The sequence below is a fragment of the Ceratotherium simum genome, chromosome 8 (genome assembly GCF_057802395.1).
Source record: "Ceratotherium simum simum isolate JZ-2026a chromosome 8, ASM5780239v1, whole genome shotgun sequence".
NCBI lineage: Eukaryota > Metazoa > Chordata > Mammalia > Perissodactyla > Rhinocerotidae > Ceratotherium > Ceratotherium simum.
Window position 1 is genome coordinate 41086288 of NC_141907.1, and position 23620 is coordinate 41109907.

A 23620-nucleotide genomic window follows, 5' to 3' on the forward strand; every position below is an offset into this window, starting at 1 on the left:
TAAAACTAGCCTGTAGCAGCCTTTCACTTACCTGGGAGTTAATTGGCTGACTCGTAGATTATCCAGAATGCTAAAACAATAGCCAGGTCAGCTAATAACCTTCTTCTTTCACAGGTAGAAGCCTCTCTTCTATTTCTCTGCTTCTGTCAGGATTTGCCTTCACTTAGCAGGGAAAGAGAGAGAGAAAGAAAACCTCTATAGCCATATAGGAGCTGGGTTTTGCAGAAAATCCCTGTCTTGGGGGATGAATGGCTTTAGAAGCCCTCTTCCTGCTGGAGAAAGTTTAGGGGTTTAGAGATTTGTTTTTTACCATCATCATAAGCTGTATCATCAATTTGTCTTTATTTTTCTTTCTTTTTTTTTTAATGTTATTTATTTATTTTTTTCCCCCAAAGCCCCAGTAGATAGTTGTATGTCATAGCTGCACATCCTTCTAGTTGCTGTATGTGGGACGCGGCCTCAGCATGGCTGGAGAAGCAGTGTGTCGGTGCGCGCCCGGGATCCGAACCCAGGCCGCCAGTAGCTGAGCGCGCGCACTTAACCACTAAGCCATGGGGCCAGCCCTGTCTTTATTTTTCTGAGCCTTAGCTATAAAACACTGAAATTAATCCATGTCCAAATTGGTACTTTATCATTTTTTTTTTTCAAGAATCCAAGATCTTTATTTTCCTCTCTGGACAATGTGATTCTTAACTCTTTTACAATCAAAAGATTTTCACAGCTCTAGTTAATGATATGCATGCTGAAGTACTTGAAGGGAAGTATACTGATGTCTGCGACTTCCTTTGAAATGCATCAGAAAATAAGATGAATTGAAGGATGGATAGGGGATTGGCTAGATGGAGAGAAATGTGATAAATTTGGTATAGTAAAATGTTAATTATAGAATCTAAGTGGCGAATGTGTGGGGGGTTGCTGCAAAATTCTTTCACATTTTCTATATTTTTTTAAACTTTCATAATAAAATGTTAAGTTAAATAAAAAAGACTTCCATAAACTCCATGATTGTGAGTAGTCCAACCATTCCCTCAGTCAAAGCATTCGAACTGTTATCAACCTCAGGTTTCATTGTGCAAATGACAAGAAAATCTCCAAAAAGATGTGGATATTTGTGTCTGGTTTAAGAGAATAAAGAAACGACATTTTGATTAGTTTTTTAATAGAGACATTAGAACACTTTTATTTTATAAAGTCAAAGTGTATTGTGATTTCACATTCTTGAATGATATCCTCAAAGTTATAGTATCTGTGTGATACTATATCTTAAAAGAAAGAATTACTGTAGCAGTGAGGGTTTGTATTCTATACATAGTTGTCTTGTATTAGATAATCTGTATAGATTTCCAAGGTGATAGTTTCAATATTACAAATCCAGAGAAGTTATAGCTTACATTATTTCATTAATTTCTTTTTCCAATATCTGGACTGCTTTTAATCCTTTAACTTTTTAAATCTTACCTATCAATTATGATTTGTAATCCTTCATAATTTCCTTTATTCAAATTTAAGCATTACATGTCCATGAAATGAATGATGAAAATTTTGTAGACAATCTAACCAATGTATATTTTTTATCTCATAGCATCATTTTATCACCTCTCAACCTTAACTGTTCATAAACATCTCAGTTCAACTGAGACATATAAATTATTTTCAATTCTCCACACACTTTTCAAGTAAAACATAGACACAGAAAAACTAAAGATACCATGCCCCCTAAAATGAATTTCTATTTTGTTAAATATATAATTACTCAACAATTTTCCCCTATAAGACAGCCTCACACTAATTCAACTGCCTATTTAAAAGTTTGATTAAAGAAAAAAAACACTCAAAAAATATGAAAGAATACATTTTCTTTGGCTCGAGATTATCAAGATACAATTGACGTATTTCTAAAACAGCAAAGGCTATTTCCTCCTTCGTTTTTTATAAGTTTCCTTTACTAGTTGAAAAACATTAGATTCAGATTTGGCAATTGTGTCTGGTGGAGAGAAAATTACACCTAACTAAAAATCTAATTCAATTAATTTAGCCAAGAAGATTTAGTCAACTAAAACAATATGCTTATGCTCACAGTAGCTATATCTTCATTAAGTGAGCAGCTTTACAGTACTGAGGAGTTTAAGAACTACTTTATATGAGGACAGAAGCAAATCCAACACATATGTACATATGCAATCACATGTGTATCCTGGGGTTGCCACATGCATCTTGAGAAAGGGGGGTGTATGGCGCATGAAGGTTATGGCACTAACATTTATATATTGTGCAGATAAACCCTTTGATTACATAAAAAACGATTTAGCAAGAAAAGAGATTTGTTGTATAATGCTCGTTCCATTTTTACAGCATGAAAGCGGTTCAATCAATTGTTTCTTTTGCAGTAATTCTTCTCAGTGATTTAGAATTTGTATGAGGGCCATAAAAATGGACTGTATTGGTTCTCATCATTTAACTGGTTCTAACATAAACTCTGCGTGAAGTTCGGTTTCTCTGTCTTTGACATTCACTATTCAGTGCAGATCTCTCTTGCATTTTACATTGCCTTATGCATTCCAAGGAAATTTCACTGGAAAAGAATAGACGAAGTTAAAAGCACAAAGTGAGCTAACATGAGGACCACCAGGAACACAGCTGCTCTTCTGTACATGATTAGAACCATGTCCTCAAATGGAAGGAGCACTTGGAGAGAGAATGATCTGTGAGTGTTATGCCGCCCAAGATGAGACTAGGGTAGTTTCTGTTCCTCCAGGTAAAAGACCAAGGACTGTTGGCCTCATGGGTTCAGGCACTGTGCATGTGGCCATTCAGTATCAGGCAAGGCTAAAACTACCCCATTAACTTCTGTAAAGCCTCAAGGAAGCACACTGCATTTATCCTTAAATGAGTAGAATCTTCCCCACAATATTGAGCATCACTTCTCCAATAAAGTGGGTAATGCTGCAGAAGGACTGGGCTACAGCTAGAAGCTGCTGCTCGTTTCTGCACTGGCTGAGATGATGTTCCTGCTGGTGGGAGCAATTCTATTTGTGAGAATTATCCGAGTTCAGCTGCTGGGGCAGAACAATTCCTGCAGCCATTCCCTTCCAGTGCAGTGCTATTCGCCATTGCAAAATTTATCTCTTTACATGAAAACAGCTTTTCAGAGTTGAAAACGTTCTCAGGTCATCTTACTTTGTATGTCTTCATCCAATAGTGGAAGCCAATGTCATGGCTGCGGGCAACTACCTTGAGCTGCACATGAGGTGGATGTGAACACTTGATGACATCTCCCCACATCATCTGTCAGCCTAGAAGGAGCTCCACCTTCCTTCTTTTGAGGCGTTCCTCAGAGTAAAGATGATTTCAGTTTGCAGCACCGTGAATGGTCTAGAAGCTTCTCTCCATTTGTCATTTTCTTCATAATCCATCTACTCAGCAACCTCTTATTTTCCCAAGTAAGTGGTTATCAGCCAAAACCATGACCCGTATTAGCATGAGTTCAAGACCCCCTTGTTCTCTGCAAAAGCTGGCATTTTCACCTCAGGCCAACTATACTGAGAGATCACTAAGTAATAGATTGAAAATTCACAAAATAAAAGAACCGCAAAGAGAACAGACGTGAACATCAACTGCAAATAGCTCTTCTTATTTTTTTTATTTTATTGTTTTATTTAGTTAATTTTTTTATTGAGGTTATATTGGTTTACAACATTATATAAATTCCAGTTGCATATCATTATATTCTGACTTCTGTGTAGGCTAGAGTATTCCTAAATCATCACAGCCATTCAAAATTAATTTTTTCTATAAGCCATCTTCATTTTACTCACTGACTTGAGAATCTAACCCCTGATTAAGATCCAACCCCACCCCCTTTTGTTTTCTAACTCTTTTATCATAGCAGCTTTTTTCAAAGTGTCATCAGATTTTGTAGTTGCCATTCTTTATGTGAAAGCACTTAAAGCTGCAAAGGGACTCACAAATAATAAGAACCTTGTGTCATAGTGAAAGCACGTGGTCTGGTATCAGAAGAACTTGGGTCAAGTCCAGTTCTGTCACTTATCAGCTGTGAGATCTTGAGCAAGCTGTTGAACCTCTCTGAACTGCAATTTCTTCATCTGTAAAATAAGGATCATCATATAAACCTCATAAGATAGTTGTGAGAATTAGATCAGACATTACGTGTGCAGGGCCTGCCGATACTAGGAACTCAAGAAATGCTAACTATTTTTATTGTAAAGAACCCTTTGCATTGTTGATGTTTTTTTAACCAATTCTGGTCAAAAGATTTTCTCCTTTGCTTTGTAGTCTTGTTTTGGTGCTCATTGTAACAGTACTCGACAGACTTCAATCAAGATAATTGCAAACTATGCATGAAACCAGTCAGAAGCATCTTGAAAAGGAAGATCCATAAGGAATCTGTTTGCTTGTATATATTTTTGAGGATGTGATTATGGCAGATGGCAGTGACCCAAGGACCAGCAAAAAACATCTACCAGAGATCTGACAATACAAAATTAAAGAATTAAAATAGTTGTGGAAGCATAAAAGAGAGTATGAGAGGACAGTGACATATTCTACATTTGGCAGAAATTTTTCAGTTCAGTTCCTCTTTTTTGATTGTACCTTGGACTCATTTATTTCTTTGTTCTCTGAAATATCCTGATACCAATTCTTTTCTATTCATCAATCCTCATTGTAAGTTTAAAAGCTTGTCACTGACGGGAATTTCTTCGTTGAAACTAAAGTAGCATTTTTAATAATTCAGCCTTCTTCGGAGCCTCTAATTATCTTTTTTCATTTGCTAATTAATGGTCATACCTGTTCTTTTTTTCTGATTTTCTATTGCCTTTCTCTTATCTGGCAGGTTATAACTTGCTTCAGCCTTCGCTTCTCGATTTTTTCTTCTTACTAGCTCTCTTGTTTATGAGCTTGCCTGGGACTTTTTAATTGCATTCTATTTGAACGCAAATGGCTTCTGAACTTTTTATTTTTCACATTTCTGCAACGATAATAAGTAATAGAGTCAAATTTAACTAAAGAAGAAGAATATCAGAAGTTCTCTGGAGCAGAACACAGACTAATACAGCATTTCATTAGTTTTCACACCCACACTAGAAATCTCACTTGCTGATAATTCTCTTCCGTTCGTTGCTATTGCTCCTGCATTCACAATGTCTGCCATTATTTCAAAAGTGCCAAAATAAAACAACGATTCCTGCCACAGGGAAAAGTAGGACTCAAAATGAGCTGACTGCTAACAAAGGAAAAGTACCAGCTATACTGAAGGTTGAAATGCCGTATCTCAAGTTACTGAGATAACTGTTCATATGAGTGCCTACCGTATACTAGCAATGTACAAAAATGAAAATGAAATATGTCAAAAGATCTTCCCTTCTCTACACCATCTCCTGCTATCTTTCATTATAGCCAACTGCTTTTTATCCAAAATACTCTTTGTTGAAAAACATGAATCTTACAAGCTTCCGAGGTTTGCCTTTCCAGCCCACCAGAATATGTAGGCACAAAGAATCCTGACTGTCCAGAGGAGTGGGCCACTGGAGCCCCACTCTGGCAAACGTGGTAAGACCACTTCTGTTTGTGAGGGTCCTTGCTGAAATGGCCCAGGAGCAGAACTGGATTGTGAAGGAAGGCATGATGGGGCTGTTCTGTTTGGGCTGAGGCGTCTGGAAATCTGCTGTAAAACGTGCTTATATGATTAATTTTATTTTTTAAAAAAGGATATTACCATGATAGTAGGGGAAGGAGTAAGTATCTGAAGAGAGACCTACATTAGCAAAACACTCTGAGCTGTGATTGGGGTTTGTATTGCTGGTATTGTATTTCTAAGACTTTTAAGCTTTTGTAGTCAGCTTAGGAAAAATATATCTTAAAATGATAATGCTGTGTCAAAAATAAATTCCTAATAAAGGTAATGAAAATAAATGTCTCTGTAACTGCCTGTCAAAAGCTAAACTAAGCGATTTTTTTTTTCTACCCAACATGACGGAGTAATTGTTGAAAACAATTCCTGTTGAAAACAACCATAAAGCTGAAAAAGATATAGGAAACCACTGATTTCTTTGACAATGGGAAGAGCAGAGCTATGATCACTGGGTGAAGAGACGCAAACAGGGGAGCCCCATAACAGGCCCAGCACTACCTAGACTGTGGCACAGGAGGCAGAACACTAGTGGAGACTGGCCACCCCAGAGAGCGGAGGGCTGGAGATTAGAATTCAGAGACAGAGTCGGCTAGGATTGAATGGGCCCAGCTGAGCTGCAGAGTACTGCCCCATCCATTGTCAGGGCCTTCCTGAAGCAACCTGCAAGGCAAGGTATAAAGGCTAGGCCCGAGCCTAGTGAGCAAAACTGGCTCCAAAGCTCCCTGCCTGCCAGGTTAGTCAAGGCTTGTTGGGCCTTCAATGAAGTTTAACTTCTACCTTTACACAATACTCCTCCCTCTCCCAATATAGGTGTTGATCACTAATAAACGTCTTTCACCCTCAGATTCCATCTCAGCATTTGCACATAGAGAATCCAACCTGCCACACTGGTAAATTCTAACGTTTAAGGAGGAAATAATAACAATCTTGCATACACTCAGAAAATAGAGGAGGAGAGAATAGTCCTAATCCATATAATATAGCCAGCATCACCTGATACCAAAGTCTGACCAGGACATTATAAGAAAACTAAAGATCAATGTCCTCAAAAACATAGATGTAAAATTCTTTTAAAAAATATTATAAAATAAATCCAACAATTTATAAAAAGGAAACTATGTCACGGTAAATGGGGTGTATACTAGAAATGTAGGATAGAATTAACATCTGGAAATCAATAAATGTAACTTACTACATAAACAAAATAAAAGAGTTAAATCATATGATCATCTCAACAGACACAGAAAAAGCTTTTGACAAATTTCAACATGTCTTCATGATTAAAACCTCTAAGCAAAATAGAAAGGAGTATCTTTAATCTGATAAAGAGCATCTATGAAAAAAATCTACAAATAACATACTATTTAATAATGAAGGAATGAATTCTTTCCTGCTAAGATCAGGAAAAAAACAAGGATGCCTAATCTTATTACCTCCATTCACCATCATACTGGAAGGTCTAGCCAGTGCAATAAGGCAACAAAAAGAAATAAAAGGCAAAAATTCTGTAAAGAAAGAAGTATAACTGTCTTTATTCACAGACAACATGACTGAGTATGTATAAAATCCTAATAAATATATAGAAAATGTTAAAATTAGTGAATTTAATAAGGTTGTAGGATACAAGGTCAATATACTAAAATCAAATGTATTTATTCATGCCAGCAACAAAAAACTGGAAAACATATTTTAAAATAATACCCTTTATAATAAGAAAAAATACTAAAATATTTAGGGATAAATGTAATGAAAAAACACATTATCTCTATATTGAAAACTGAGAAATTAAAGACTGAGATAATCGGAGAGTAAATTCTGTGTTCGTGGATTGGAAGACTTGATTTTATTAAGATCTCATTTCTTCCCAAATTGATCTATGTATGGATTGAAAGCAATCCTAATCAGAAGCCCAAAAGGCTTTTTTGTAGTAATTAATAAGCTGATTTTAAAATTTATATAGAAATGCTACGACATAGAATAGCCAGAGCAATCTTGCAAAGAAGATCAAAGTTTGAGGGCTCACTCTACTTGATTCCGTGACTTAGTATAAAGCTACAGAAACCAAGAAAATATGGTATTAGTGACAGGCTAGACAGATAGATCAATACAGGTCAATAAATATGGAGTCCAGAAACAGGCATATATGGCCAATTGATTCTGACTACATTGCCAAGGAAATTCAGTGAGGAAACGATAACAGGTGATATTGGAACAACTAGATACCACGTGAAGGGAAAAAATCTCAACGTTTAATTCATGCCATATAGAAAAACTAACTTTAAATGCATTATAGACCTACACTTAGAAGCAAAAATTCTAAAACTTCTGAAAAAAAATGTAAGAAAGTTTTCACAACCTTGGAACAGGAAAAATTTTCAGACAGGACACTAAAAACACAAACCATAACAGAAAAAGTTTGATAAACTAGACTTGCATCAAAATTAAAATTGTCTTCTCTTTGAAAGACAACATTAAGAAAATAAAAAAGCAAGAGGCACACTGGGAGAAAATAATTGCAATACATATTCCTGACAAAAAAACTCATTTAAAGAACTCCAAGAACTCAGTATTTAAAAAGACAATGAAATTTTTTAAAAGTGCAAAATACTTAAATAGGCACTTCATAAGGAGATGGAAAATGGCCAAGAAGCATATGAAAGAATGCTCAACATGATTCAGTCATTTGGAAAATGCAACCATGAGATACAAGTTCACACGCATTAGGGTGGCTATAATTAAAAAGACAGATAACAACAAGTGTTGATGAGGATGTGGAGAAATTGGAAGCCTCACAGATGATGAGAATGTAAAATGGCATAGCCGCTGTAGAAAACAATTTAGTAGTTTCTCAAAATGTTAAACATAGAGTAACTCTATGACCCAGCAATTATACTGCTAGGTATATACCAAAGAGGACTGAAAACATATGTCTACACAAAAGCTTGTACTAATGTTCATAGCACATTATTCATAATAGCCAAAAAGTGGAACAACCCAAATGTCTGTCAAGTGATGAATGAATAAATAAAATGTGACATATTCATATAATGGAATATTATTTGGCCATAAAAGGAATGAAATTTTGATACATGCTACGATGTGGATGAACCTTGAAAACATTATAAGTGAAAGAAGCCTGTCACAAAAGACCACATATTGTAAGATCTCGATTTCTATGAAATGTCCACCATAAGCAAATCCATATAGACAGAAAGTAGATTGGTGGTTGCCAGGGGCTAGGGAGAGGCGGAAATGGAGAGTCACCGCTAATAGGTAAGGGGCTTCTTTTTGGAGTGATGAAGATGTTCTGGAATTAGATAGTGGTGATGGTTACACAACATTGTGAATATACTAAAAACCACAGAATTGTAGACTTTAAATGATTAACTTTATGTTATATGAATCATATCTCAAAAAAAGCTGGGCTTTTCAGTAGTATAGAAACATAATAATTGGCCCAAATTCCCAGAAGAACTCAGTCATTATCAAACTAGAGTTTCCATTAACTCCTTCTTAAAAGCCCTTGCTGACGTGACCTAATTTTTGGTACAGAAAATATTGTCATGCATAGAAATGATGATTCTTTTCAATGTCTGTTCCACAGAGACTGCTCCTTCTACCCACAAAAATGGGAGAAGGGGGCGTGATGTTACTTATATAAACTCTGCCGCAGCAAGAGGTTAATTTATTTTTGAGCTTTGACAAATCAAATCCGGATTCCAGCCTGCTCCCTGCAGAGTGCTTACAGTGTTTCTCTGTTCTAACACTTGTGTTTTTACTTGGTGATGTTGGCATTTGCTTGTGGAATTCAATCGCCAATTCAGCTACCAGACAGATTTTAAAGGATGTTCTGTTCCAGGGCTGACCATTAAAATAGCAAAATATGTTTGTTTTCCACATCTTCCCATCATTTTAGCCTAGGAAAAAACTTCATATGAAAAGTGAATTTTTATTTTACAGTTTCTGTGGAGATTGCTCAAACAATAGGACACCTAAGGTCAACTGTACTTGAGAAGCAGTACATGACTATGCCTTTTAGTAAAATACAGTGTATTTTCATCTGTAATGTGACCTGAAAGACAACGAAACTCTCTGAGGGGAGAACATTAGACTGACTGTTAGAAGACTAGATCTAGTCCTATACTTGTGGCTACCTAATTTGTGGGAGCCACAGCATTCTGGACCCCAATTTTCCCATCTGTTACATATAGGTACTAAATCAATGGCTTTCAGTTTTTTTCTTAAACTGGTGTATTAGTCAAGATTCTCCAGAGAAACAGAACAAAGAGGATATATATACATTTGTACATATTATCTATATACATAGAGAGAGAGAGAAAGACTTATTGTAAGGAATTGGACTCGTGTGATGACGGAGGCTGAGAAGTCCCAAGATCTTCAGCCAGCAAGATGGAGACGCAGGAGAGCTGATGGTGTATGTTCCAGTCTGAAAGCCAGCAGGCTTAAGCCCCAGGAAGAGCTGATGTTTCAGTTTGAGTTCGAAGGCAGAAAAAGACCCATGTCCCAGCTCAAGACAGTCAGTCAAGAAGAGTTCTGTCTTACTTGTGGGTGGGTCCGCCTTTTTGTTCTATTCAGACCTTCAACTGATTGGATAAGCCCACTCACATTATAGAGGGCAATTTGCTTTACTCAGTGTACCAATTCAAATGTTAATCTCATCCAAAAACACCCTCACAGACACACTCAGAATAATGTTTGACCAAATATCTGGGCATCCCGTAGCTCAGTTAAGTCGACACATAAAATTAACCATCACAACTGGGTAACCCTTTCTTCAAATAGTATCTCATGCAGGAGTCCAATATGTTAAACAAATAAAGGAGATGCTGTGCCTGTTGGAAGATTTGTTATAGGGTCACCCCCTACACCTCCTCCTTATCCTGTGATGATCCCAAGGGTGGATGCAGAGTAAGAAGCAGGCCAGCCACTTGCCCAAGTGCCGATCGCTAAGGGAGCGCTAGAAACCCTAAACATCATAGGGAAAGTAAACAATTGAAGCAGACTGATGGTTTTGCATCAGTGTCCATCCTCCTACCTCCCATGGTGATTTTTTTAGCTGAGCATAATGCCCCTCTGAATAAAGACTGTATAACCTAGGCACCCTTGTGATAGGGTCCGGGCCAACAGGATGAGAATAAAGTGACATGTGCAACTCTAGATCCTGCCTTTGCAGGGAAAGGACACACCTACCTCTTCCTTTGTCCCCATTCCTACTGGCGGGAATACAAACATGGTGGTGAGTCATCTTGGACCATATGGATGAGAACAACACCACACAGTTGGTGGGTCAACAAGAGAAGAGTCTAGGCTCCCAGTGATCTTGCAGAGCAAAGCTGTTATACCAGCACAGATTTTTCTGTGAGTGAAGTAAACTTCTATTTCATTTATGCCGTTGCTATTTTGCATCTTTGTTACATGGAGTTGAAATTATATCCTAACAGAAAATATGAATCTGTCAGAATTTCTCTAAGAGAGAATAATACGTATGTTTAGAAGGAGTACTTGAAGTAGAGAAGTGAGGTCTTTAATAAAGAGCTTGCTTAATGGAGACATTTTATGCCTATGAGGTGGGCACATTGGCTGCTTACTTCAAAAGAGGAAAGGTTGATAATGACCATCAGTCATCCAGCCTCCCACACACAGGACAGGGCTCAGTTTCTTGTCCAAGCAAATTTAAACAAATGTTTTTAAAATATTAATATGAAAAGGAACTGGTATGCCCAAAGTGACCACGTGAACCCGTCCAATTTATCCTGAGGAGCAGCTCTATGGATTTGTTAGAACTCCTCTTAAAATTCACTGGAGGATATGGTTCCCAATTCCCCTTTCAGCATTGTCATTCTCTAGTATATTCTCCCTAAATGACAGTGTCCAAGGCCCACAAGCAGTGTTCAAACATAAGAAGTAGTTATGTCATCTCATCTGAGCAACACAGAAACACAGCACCTGGAAAGAGTTTTCTATACTTACTGTCTCCTCATATATTCTTCTAACCCACTACAATCAGGCTTGCCTTCTGCCATCTCTATGTATCTTCTCTTTTAGTTACCCATGACTTCCATCTTGGAAAAATTAATGGGCAGTTTTTAGTACTCATCTTACTGAATCTCTCCACAGAATTTGACATGATCATTCAATCTACTTTGAGATATTTCCTTAATTTCACTTTTACATCCTCTTGGTTTTTCTCATATCTCACTAGTTGGTTATTCTCAATGTCCTTTGTTGGTTTTCCTTTCTTGTCCCAAATCCTAAGGGTTAGCATGCCTCTTCAAGCTTTGGTCCTCAGTTGTCTTTTGTATTTTCAGTACCTATGTGAGCTCATTCAGTCCTGTGGACTTAAATACCATCTGTACGCTAATGGCTCTCCAATTTGTAATTCCTGTACCAACTTGCACTTCAGACTCTCATATCCAACTTACATATCACTTTGACATCTTCACTTTGATGCCTAATAGGAATCTCAGTGAAAACACATCTAAAACTAAATTTTATAAATTTATGCTCAACTTAAATATTGAGTACACTTTACCTACAGTAAAATACATAGCTTTAAAGAATAAAATTTGAAGAGTTTTGATAAATATACATACCTGTCTATCAAAGATATCAAGATATAGACCATTTTTATCACTCCAGAAATTTCCCTCATACCCTTTTCCAATCAGCCTCCTTCCCCTGCCGCTGAAGAAACAATCATTATTCTAATAACTATTAGCAAATGTTGACATTGCCTGGCCTGGCCATTATGGAGAAGCAGGTGGTTTATTTCTTCCTTCTGTCAGTTTTGCTTCATGTTGTGTTATTAGGTGCATACACTTTTCAGATTTATTTGCCTTCTTGATGAATTAGCCCTTTCATCATTGGGGAAAGCCCTTCTTTATCTCTGGTGAAACCCTTCATCTTGAAGTCTACTTTGTACAATATTAGCATAGCCAAATCTGTTTTCTTATTATTAATGTTTATATGTTATTTTTCCATCCTTTTACTTTCAAACTATTCTCATGTCTATATTCAAAGTAAATCTCTTATAAATAACATATTTTTCTTTAAAAAATGAGTCTGACAATCTCTGCCTTAAATTGGAGTGTTTAGATCTTTGACATTTACTGTAATTAATTATATAGTTGTGTTAATGTCCACCAATTAGGATTTCTTTTCTATTAGTCCCATTGGTTGCTTCAGGGATTTTAATATGCATCCTTAAGTTATCACAATATACCTTGAATTAACACTGCAGCATTTAATGTGTGATGTAAGAATCTTATAAGAGTAAAATTCCATTTACAGCCCCTCTTGTCCTCTCTGCTGTTATAGTGTCGTATTTTGCGTCTACATTTGTTATTAACCTCAAAATACATTATTTTTTCTTTAAACAGTCAACTGTAATTTAAAATAATTAAAGAGATAAGGTCATTAAAGAAAAATTATTTTTTTATGTTTACCCACATGTTAACCATTTAGTGTTCTTCATTGCTGTTGAATATCCAACTTGTCTTACTTTCCTTCTGCCTGAAGAAGTTCCTTTAGCATTTCTTATAGTAAGAATGAGTCTGTTGGCAAAGAATTCTCTCAGCTTTAATTTTTATGAAAAAATATTTATTTCACCTTCCTCATTGAAAGGTATTTTTTAATACATATATAATTTGCAATTGACAGACTATTTTCCTTTCAGAACTTTAAAGATTTTGTTCCATTTTCTTCTGTCTCCATGGTTTATGGTGAGAAGTTAGCTGTCACTACTGTCACCTTTCTCCTGTATGTGATGTGACTTTTTCCTCTGGCTGCTTTTAAGATCTTTCTTTCTATCTTTGATTATCAGTATGATTACAATGTGTCTAGGTATTATTTTCTTCATGTTTTTCTTCTTTGGGATTATTGAGCTTCGTGGTTTTGTGTGTTCACGCTTTTCACCAAATTTGGGTCATTTATTTGCTAATGTTATAGCCATAGTAGCCTCATGACTAGTCCTCAAATAAGCCAAGCTCTTTCTTTGCCTTTGCATGTATTCTTCAGTGCAAATGTCAGCCCTTCAAGGAGGTCTTCCCTGGCAGCTCTGCCACTCTTTAACCCCTTATTATGCATTATTTTTTCGTAAGAGTTTTCACCACTTAACATGATATTATGTGTTTTTTCATTTTCTATTGTCTTCCTCACTAAAATTCAAGCCCCATAAGGGAAAAGACTTTATCTTATTCATCATTGCATTATCTGTAACAATGCATGGCAGGCTGTAAGTATTCAATAAATACCTGTTAATTAATACCTTAAAGCAACCCAGTTCTCTCAATGATCTAGTATATAATGCTTTTCTCTAGAATTAAGTTTCTGGAGAAATAAACTCTTTTGTGCCACAGAATTCTGAGAGGTCCTTCATAGTGAAAGATGGAAACTTTGTAAATACTGATGGCTTCTAGAACCATGGTTTTTAAAACTTTTCTGTGATCTTGTAAAAGAAAATTTGCCAATGATAGGAGAGCTAGGAAAATCAACACAGAAAATTTGTGTAGACAATATATTCATACCTGCCTCCACTAATACACTCATGAGTCTGTGACTCTGTAGCCAATCAAATAGAGAGAGAGAGAACATCTTTCCGGGAGCTCCTGTATCCAAGTCCAGAGGCTAGCCAGCTGTGACTACTATCTAATGTAGATGGACAGCCACAATAAAATGAATTTCAAGAATGAATATGTCACTGGGTGAGAAATACTGCCACAAATTACCCCATTCTCTTCTCTAGTGAAAAAAGAGAACTTTTGGATAACTGAAACTACCTCAACTCAATGCAACTTAAGAAACTCTTCTTGAGCAGCCACTATGTAATATGTGCCATGAAAGAAGAGGGAACAAAAATGAATATCTGTATCTTGGTCCCCAACTAGGTTAGAGTTGCAATAGTCTAGACTAGTGTAGGCTAGCCTAGTTAAAATGCAAAGCACATTTCTTTTCAATTCTCTTCTCATTATTTTAGATAAGGAATAGACTCTTTCCTCAATTTGGTGAGGTTTTGCTACATTTCAAAACAAGCCTAAATGAAATGCATCCCTTTTCACATTGGCAGAATATATCACAATAGCTCTTCTGGCATTACAATAGTCTGTTATCCTCTTTTGCTTGCTCTGTGCAACCATGCTATACTTTCATTGGGGACATGCAGGAAAAACCTACAGAAATTCAGCTGCACTGATCTAATGTGGCTGTCAACTTCAATAGAGTTTGTTTATTGTCTTAGTCACAGTAATTATAAAACAATAGCTTTTAACAATCCCAGTAGAGAAGGTCTCTGGCTTCAACCTTCTTATTTCTGGCTGTTTCTTCGTTGATAAGAAAGACAAATTAGGTTTACAGTTAAGCCAGAACTCTTCTTCATTTGGAAAAGTCAGATATCTCAGTCAAACCAAAAGCCCAATGTTTAATTGCAGAGCTAAGAAGCCAAAAGGCTTACCATTCTGGTTTGCATCTCTGCAGTTTACAGCTAACATTGGTGCTGTGCCAAGGTGAGTCTAACTCTAGAAATATGGTTCCTGGGGAAATAAATTCCTTTGTACTGCAGAAGTCTGAGAGGTCCCTCACGGTAAAAGATGAAAGTCTAACATATAAATATGTTTTCTCTTGTTGGGACATTAACACCGTGCATCTTCACATTCTCCATTAAGGTAGATAGTCCAAATGTGGTCAAAACACAAACACACAGTACATTTAGTTACTTTGGTGGGTCAATGATTCAATCAATGAAATTAAATTTCCTTTCCAGAAGTGGCTCAGTTTATGATCTCGTTGATCCCAATTCCTTCCTTTTCTCTCACCCTGCTGCCACTCCTCCACTCCAACAGTAAATCAAGTCATCAAAACTCTGAAAACTTAACCTCTCTCTAAAGTTGATCAGCTCACACAAACAAGCACAGGCCTTCTCCTTTCTAATTTTACCGTTGCTTATAAACATCCTATACACAAATGCTCTAATGTTTGTTCATCAAACTGGGAAAATCTTCAATATTTATTCCAAATAAACAAAGACCAAAAGAAAGGGAGGAGGAAAAGAGAGAGGGAGAAGAAAGAGGAAGAGGAAAAGAATGAGGAGAAATAGGAGGGGAAGGAGGAAGAGGATAAAGAGACTAGCAAGTCAGCTTTTGATAAGCCAAATGGAGTAGTGAAATAACCTATTAATTCCTGTTTCTTCCTAGTTTCCCCAAGTTAACACTTCACCATCTCTCAGCTCCCAGTGTAATCGTTCCTTTCATAGGGAAGGCTTTCCTGACCTCCCAGCCCAAGTCAAACCTCCAATATAGGTTCTCTCGTCACTATGTACCTCTATTTCCTATTCTTTAGGATAGACAGTACATTAAGTCACAAAACAAGTCTCAATAAATTTGAAAAGACTGATATCATACAAAGTATCTTCTCCAACCACAGTGGAATAAAATTAGAAATCAATAATGGAAGGAAATCTGGACTATCCACTAATACGTGGAAATTAAACAACACATTTTTAACAAAGAAGAAAACACAAGAGAAATTAGAAAATACTTTGAAATGAACAAAAACTAAAACACAATATAGCAAAACTTCTGGGATGTGGCAAAAACAGTGTTCAGAGGGAAATTTATAGCTGTAAACATCTACCTTAAAAAAGAAGAGAAATATCTCAAATCTCTAACATAACCTTCTACATTAAAGAACTAGAAAAAGAAGAGCAAACTAAACCCAGAATAGGAAGAAGGAAGGAAACAATAAAGATTAGAGTTGAGATAAATGAAATAGAAAATAGAAAAACAATAGGGAAAAATCAATGAAATCCAAAGCTGCTGTTTTGAAAACATCAACAAAATTGATAAACTTTTAGCTAGGCTGACTAAGGAAAAAACCCAAGAGAACATTCAAATTACCAGATTCGGGAATAAAAGTGGGGATATTACTAATGACCTTACAGAAATAAAAAAGATTATAAGAGAATACTCTAAATAGTTATATACCAACAAGTTAGATGACCTATATGAAATGGACAAATTCTTAGAAACACACAAACTACCAAAACTGACTCAAGTAGAAATAGAAATCTGAATGGACTTATAACTAGTAAGAAGATTGAATCAGTCAGTAAAAAACTTCCATCAAGGAAAATTCAGGACCAGATGGCTTCAGTGGTGAATTTTATCAAATGTTTAAAGAAAAAGTAACACAAATCCTTCTCAAAATCTTCAGAAAAATAGAGGAGGAGGAAGAAACAATTCCTAACTCATTCTATGAGGCCAGTATTACCCTTATACCAAACTAGACAAATACATCACAAGGAAAAAGAACTACAGACCAATATCTTTAAAAAATATCAATGCAAAAGTCCTCACCAAAATATTAGCAAACCAAATCAAGCAGCAGCATACAAAAAGAATAATACACCATGACCAACTGAGATTTATCACAGGAATGCACAGGTTTAACATATGAAAATAAATTAATGTAACACACAACATTAATAGAATGAAGGAATATAACCACATGATCATCCCAATTGAGGTAGAAAAAGCATTTGGCAAAATCCAACCTCCTATCCTGATAAAAACACTCAATAAAATAAGTATAGAGGGAACTTCCTCAGTATGACTAAGGGGATCTATGAAGACCCATAGCTAGCATCATACTCAAAGGTGAAAGACTGAAAGTTCCCCCCATAAGATCAGGAACGAGACAAGGATATCCACTTTTGCCTTCTCTATTCAACATTGTACTGGGAATTCTAGCAAGAGAAATTAGAGAAGATAAAGAAGTAATAAGCATCTAAACTCAAAGAAAGAAGTAAAACTATCTCTCTTTGCAGATGATTTGATCTTGTATACAGAGAATCCTAAAAAAAAAAAAAAAAAAAAATCCACAAAAAACTATTAGAGCTAATAAAGAAATTCATCAAAGTTGCAGGATACAAGATCAACATATAAAAATCAGTTATATTTCTATATAATAGCAATGAACAATCTGAAAATGAAATGAAGAAAACATTTCCATTTACAATAGCATCAAAAAGAATAAAATACTTAGGACTAAATTTAACCAAGGAGGTGAAATCCTTATATGCTATAAACTACAAAACGCTGTTGAAAGAAATTAAGGAAAATCTAAATAAGTGGAAAAACGTAGGGATAAATATTAACGACCTTGGATTTGGCAATGGATTCTTCGAAACAACACCAAAAGCATGAGGAAAAAAAAGAAAATATAGATAAATTGGACTTCATTGAAATTTAAAACTTTCATCTTTCAAAGGATACCATCAATAAAGTGAAAAGATAACCCACAGATTGGGAGAAAATATTTGCAAATCATATATCTGATGAGGGTCTGGTATCCAGAATATATAAAGAACACTTGCAACTCAAAAACAAAAAGATAAACACCTAACTGTGGAAAATAGTTTGGCAATTCCTCAAAGGGTTAAACATAGAATTCGTATGGTACAACAATTCCACTTCTAGGTGTATACCAAAGCAAATTGAAAACATATGTCTACATAAAACTTGTATACTAATGTCCGTAGCAGCATTATTCATAATAGCCAAAAGATGGAAACAACTCAAATTTTCATCTAATGAATGGATAAAGGAAATGTGGTATATCCATACAATGGATCACAAAACGATCCATATATATGTATATGTATATGGATGTATATGTATATCCATACAACGGTCACAAAAAGAAATGAATTTCTAGTACATGCTACAACACAGATGAGCCTTGAAAACATTATGATAAGTAAAAGAAATCATACACAAAAGGTCAAATATTGTGTGTTTCCATTTATATGAAATGTCAAGAATAGGCAAACTCACAACAGAAAGTAGATGAATAGTTGCTGGGGACTGGAGGAAGGGGGAAATGAGGATTGACTATTGGTAAGAGGTTTCTTTTGGGGGTGATGGAAATATTCTAGAAATAGATAGTGGTAATGGTTGTACAACATTGTGAATATCCTAAAAACAACTGAATTTTATACTTTAAAATGGTTAAAATGTTGGGGGGGAAGGCAATTACTGGCATATTTTGTGCTTAAATAAAATACTATCAAGCTGTAACAAAAATCAGTGAACCCAGAAAACAGAAAAACAATAGATAAAATGAAAAAAAACAAAAGCTAATTTTTTGAGAGGGTCAATAAAATTGACAAACTTTTAGCCAGACTTAGGGAAAAAAGAGAGAAGACACAAATTACCAGGATCGTGAATGAGAAGGATGACATCGTTATTAAGATTTTGGGATAAGAGAATATTATGAACAACTTTATGCTAGTAAGTGCAACAACTAAGATGAAATGAATAATTCCTTAAACGACACAAACTACTAAAACTCATTTAAGAAGAAATAGATAACCTAAATAACCCTATGTCTATTAAATAGATTGACTTTGTAGTTGAACTTTCCCACAAGGCAAACTCCAGGTCCAGATAGCCTTACTGGGGAATTTTATCAAATATTTAAGGAAGAAATAATACAAACTAAACAAACACTTTCAGAAAATTCATTCTATGAGGCCAAGATTGCTCAGATACCAAAACCAGACAAAGACATTACAAGAAAGAAAACTACAGAATAATTTCACTCTGAACTTAGATGCAAAAATTCTTCACAAAATTTTAGCAAATCAAAGCTAACAATATATAAAGGAGTAATCCATAACCAAATAGAGCTTTTCCTAGTTATATAAAGTTAACATTTGAAAACTAATCAATGTCATTCACTATATTAAGGGATTTAAATGTGTATGTCTGTGTGTGTGTGTAAGGTCATCTCAATAGATACAGAAAAAGCATTTGATAATATCAAACATTTAGTCCTGATAAAACCTCACAGCAACTCAGAATAGAAGGAAATTTCCTCAACCTAAAAAGGAACATCTGTAAAAACCCTACAGCTAACAATATACTTAATGGTGAAAGTCTGAATGCTCTAGCCCTAAGATCAGGAACAAAGTAAGGATCCCATTCTTGCCACTTCTATTCAACTTTGTATTGAAGGTTTTAGCCAGTTCAATCATGCAAGAAACACAAAGGCATAAAACGTGGAAAAAAGTAAACCTGTCTTTATTCACAGACAACATGATCATCCACCTAGCAAATCCTATGGAATCAACAAAAAACTACTAAAAGTGATATGAATAAGTGAGTGTATGAAGGTTGTAGGATATAAGACCAATGTACAAAAACCAAGTATATTTCTTTATATTAGCATTAAACAATCAAAATTTATATTTTAAAAACAATACTATTTCAACTTCTGTATAGACAACATCATGTTCAGCGCTATGTCTAGTTGCCATCCGTCACCATATAAATATGTGAAGTAGAAATATAATGATGTACACCTGAAATTTATATAGTGTTATAAACCAATGTTACCTCAATTCAAAAAAATGATACTACATAAAATAATGTAAAAAACATGAATACTTTGGGATAAATCCAAGAAAATATTTGCAAGGCGTATACAATAAAAAGTCTGAACAGTGCTAAGAAAAATTAAATACCCAAATAAATAGAGGAATATATTGTGTTCTTGGATCGAAGACTCAATGCTGTTAAGATATCAATTCTCTGCAAATCAATCTATAGATTTAACATGATTCGAATCAAAATCTCAGGAACTTTTTTGTAGAAATTGACAAGCTAATTGTAAAATTCATATGGAAATGCAAAAGACCTGGAATAGCCAAAACAGTTTTGAAAAAGGAGAAGAAAGTTAAGGACTTATACTACCCGACTTTAAGACTTGTTGTAAAGCTAAGTGACCAACACAGAGTGATAGTGGGATCAAGATAGGCAAATAGATCAATGGAACAGAATAAAGAGTCCAGAAATAGACCTACCCACACGTGGTCAATTTATTTTCAACAAGGGTGTAAGGCAAGTCAGTGGAGAAAAGATAGTCTTTTCAACAAATGGTGCTGGAATGATTGTATATCCATACGTAAAACAATGAATTTCAATACATACCATATTGAAAATTAACTCAAAATGGATCATAGACCCAAATATAAATCTTGAACTAAAAAACTTCTAGAAGAAAATATGAAAAAATCTTTGTGACTTTGAGTTACTCAAAGATTTCTTAGATATGACTCCAAAGCATGCTACTGAAAGAAAGAAATTGGTAGCTTGGTCTTCTTCAAAATTAAGTTTTCTGTTCTCTGAAAGGCACTGTTAGGAAAATAAAAGACAAGCTACAGAGTGGGAGAAAATATCTGTAAGTCACATATCTGATTGAGGACTTTTATCTAGAATATTTTTTTTTAACTCTGAAAACTCAAAATAGGTAAAACATCCCACTTAAAAATGGGCAAAATATTTGAACACACACTTCAACAAAGAAAATATAGAGAGAGCAAATAAATGCGTGAAAATAAGCCCCACATTATTAGTCATTCAATTAAATGACAATAAGATGTCAATGCACACCTGTTAGAACAGCCAAAGGTGAACAGCCATTCTAAGTGTTGGTGAGGATGTGGAGGAACTTGAACTCTCATACAAAGCTGGTGGAAATGTAAAATGGTACAACTTTGGAAACCTCTTTGGCAGTTTCTTAAAATGTTAAACATACATCTAGCATAAGACCCAGCCATTTCTTTCCTAGGTATTTACCAAAGAGAAATGAAAGAATATGTCCATACAAAGACATATATGCAAATGTTCATAGCAGCTTTACTTGTAATAGCCAAAACCAAGCCAAAAACAATCCAAATGGCCATTAACAAGGGTCTTAGTCCATTCATGCTGCTGTAACAAAATACCACAGACTAAGTAGCTTATAAACAATGGAAATTTATTTCTCACAGCTGGAAGCTGGAAGTCCAAGATCAGGGTGCCAGCGCGGTCAGGCGAGGGCCATCTTATGGGTTGCAGACTTCTCATTGTATTCTCACATGTTGGAAGGGGCAAGCAACACTCTGAGGCCTCTTTTATGATGGTACTAATTTCATTCGTGAGGGCTCTATCTTCATGAGCTAATTACTTCCTGAAGGCCCCACCTCCTAATACCATTACCTTGGGCATTAGGTTTCCAGCTTATGAATTTTGGGGGGACACATACATTCAGACCATAGCAATTGGGGAATGGAGAAACAAATTATGCTATATGCATACAACAGGCAAATACTCAACAATGAAAATGAATGAGCTTTTGATATGTGCAAAATCACAGGTAAATCTCAAAATAATTATGCTGTGGAAAAGCCAGACAAAAAAGTGTGCATACTCTATTATTCCATTTATATAAAATTCTAGAAAATGCAAACTGAAATACAGTGACAGAAAGAAGATCAGTGGACTCGAAGTCAAGATGGTGGCATAAGCAGACTCCGAACTCACCTCCTCCCATGGACACAGCCAATTTACAACTATTAGTGGAAAAATTACCCCTGAAACAGAACTGAAAACTGGATAAGAGGAACTCCTGCAACAATGGACAATCCTAACTGAGGTGGAAGAGGCAGAGACTCCCTTCCGGAGAGGAAAAACGCCGCCTTCACAAGCCGCCAGCTTCACGGCCGCCGGGAGCAGCCCACAGGTACGCAGCCTCCCTGGAGGCGCGGGGCCCTGAGCCGGGGAGCGCCCCCGCTGTGGGCATTTTGTGGACCCAGCACAATTGAGACCAGCGGCATAATATCTGACTGTGCCTGCTACTAAAACATTGGGGAGCACCCCCAGAAAACCCGGTTCACAAAGAAACTAAAACCGGCTCTTAAAGGTCCCGCGCGCAAACTCACCCATTTCAGAAAGCATCCTAACATCACCAGAAAGAAAGGTGGACAGTGCTGTGGTGAAAAGAGACTCACCTAATAGGCCCTGAGTGCATCTCAGTGAGGGGTGAGACCTCTCCAGGCACTGGGACATTGGCGGCGGCCATTGTTGTGGCCTGGTGTGGGCGTGCTGACACAGACGCCATTGGAGTTCTCTCTGGGGCCTGCTAGCCCAGGTCTGCCCCACCCGCTAGAGCACCTATTTAATCCAGCTCAGCCAGGGCAGGCAGCCCACCCTAGAGACTGGCCCCACCCAACAACAAGCCCTCAGGCAACCTGTGGGCCTGCATAGATTGGTGACTGGATTCTCTGCAGCCTGGCAACTGAGCCGACTTTAGCGGGGCAGGGTGTGCACAAGGAGCGGGTGGAGAGTGTGGGGCGGTGGCGGATTGTGTGGGGCTCCCACCGTGGAGAGATTGGGTCCGCTTGTGGAGGTCGGGGCGGGCAGACGGGGCAGGACTGTGTTGACTGTATGTGTGGACCTGTGGGCAACAGGGCTTGTCAGCTGCAGAAGACTTGTGCTTCTCAAAGACCCACATAGGAGGTTTGCCCCACCTTCCAAAGCCTGAAACAATTGGGTGCTCCTGTGCCTGAGGCCAGCCCCACCCAGCTGCAATCCTCAGAGAGCTGACAAGAGACCTAATAGGCTAGAGGCTTACAGCAATTATAAGGCCCTGAGCCTAACAACCAGCCACGCTGGGGGCCTACTCACTTAAAAGAAATACTGCAACACAAATGTGGTATTAGAACTTGCAGCCAACTGTGCTGGGGCTCCCCACACCTGATAAAGAGACTGAAGGGCCCACAACAACTACAAGCAGCTGAGCATTACAACAGCTGGCCAGGAGCATAACTCAGCCTCCCTGGGTGCCTACAGGGAGAGCAAACAGGCCACAACAGAAGGACACACATAGCCCACATAGGGGTCACCCCTGGAACATTGAGAACTGAGGGAAGCACACTGGAAGTCTCCTAAGCCATCACTTACATAAGGTCACCTATCCAAGAGCAGGAGACATAGCTGACCTACCTAATACATAGACACAAGCACAGGGAAAGAGGCAAAATGAGGAGGCAAAAGAATACATTCCAAGTAAGGGAACAGGACAAAACCCCAGAAAAGGAACTAAGTGAAACAGAAATGAGCAACCTACCCGACA

The 23620-nt window shown here is 36.8% G+C and overlaps 1 pseudogene across 1 annotated transcript; it reads right to left on the minus strand.

Moving 5' to 3' along the window:
• Positions 1 to 1197: 1197 nt before the first annotated feature.
• LOC147916441 (metallophosphoesterase 1 pseudogene) lies at positions 1198 to 22738 on the minus strand (annotated as a pseudogene). Its single transcript, XR_015552914.1, has 2 exons — positions 22497 to 22738; positions 1198 to 4987 (listed from the first exon to the last, which is right to left on the minus strand). The product of XR_015552914.1 is annotated as a metallophosphoesterase 1 pseudogene (transcript).
• Between the last annotated feature and the right edge of the window lie 882 nt (positions 22739 to 23620).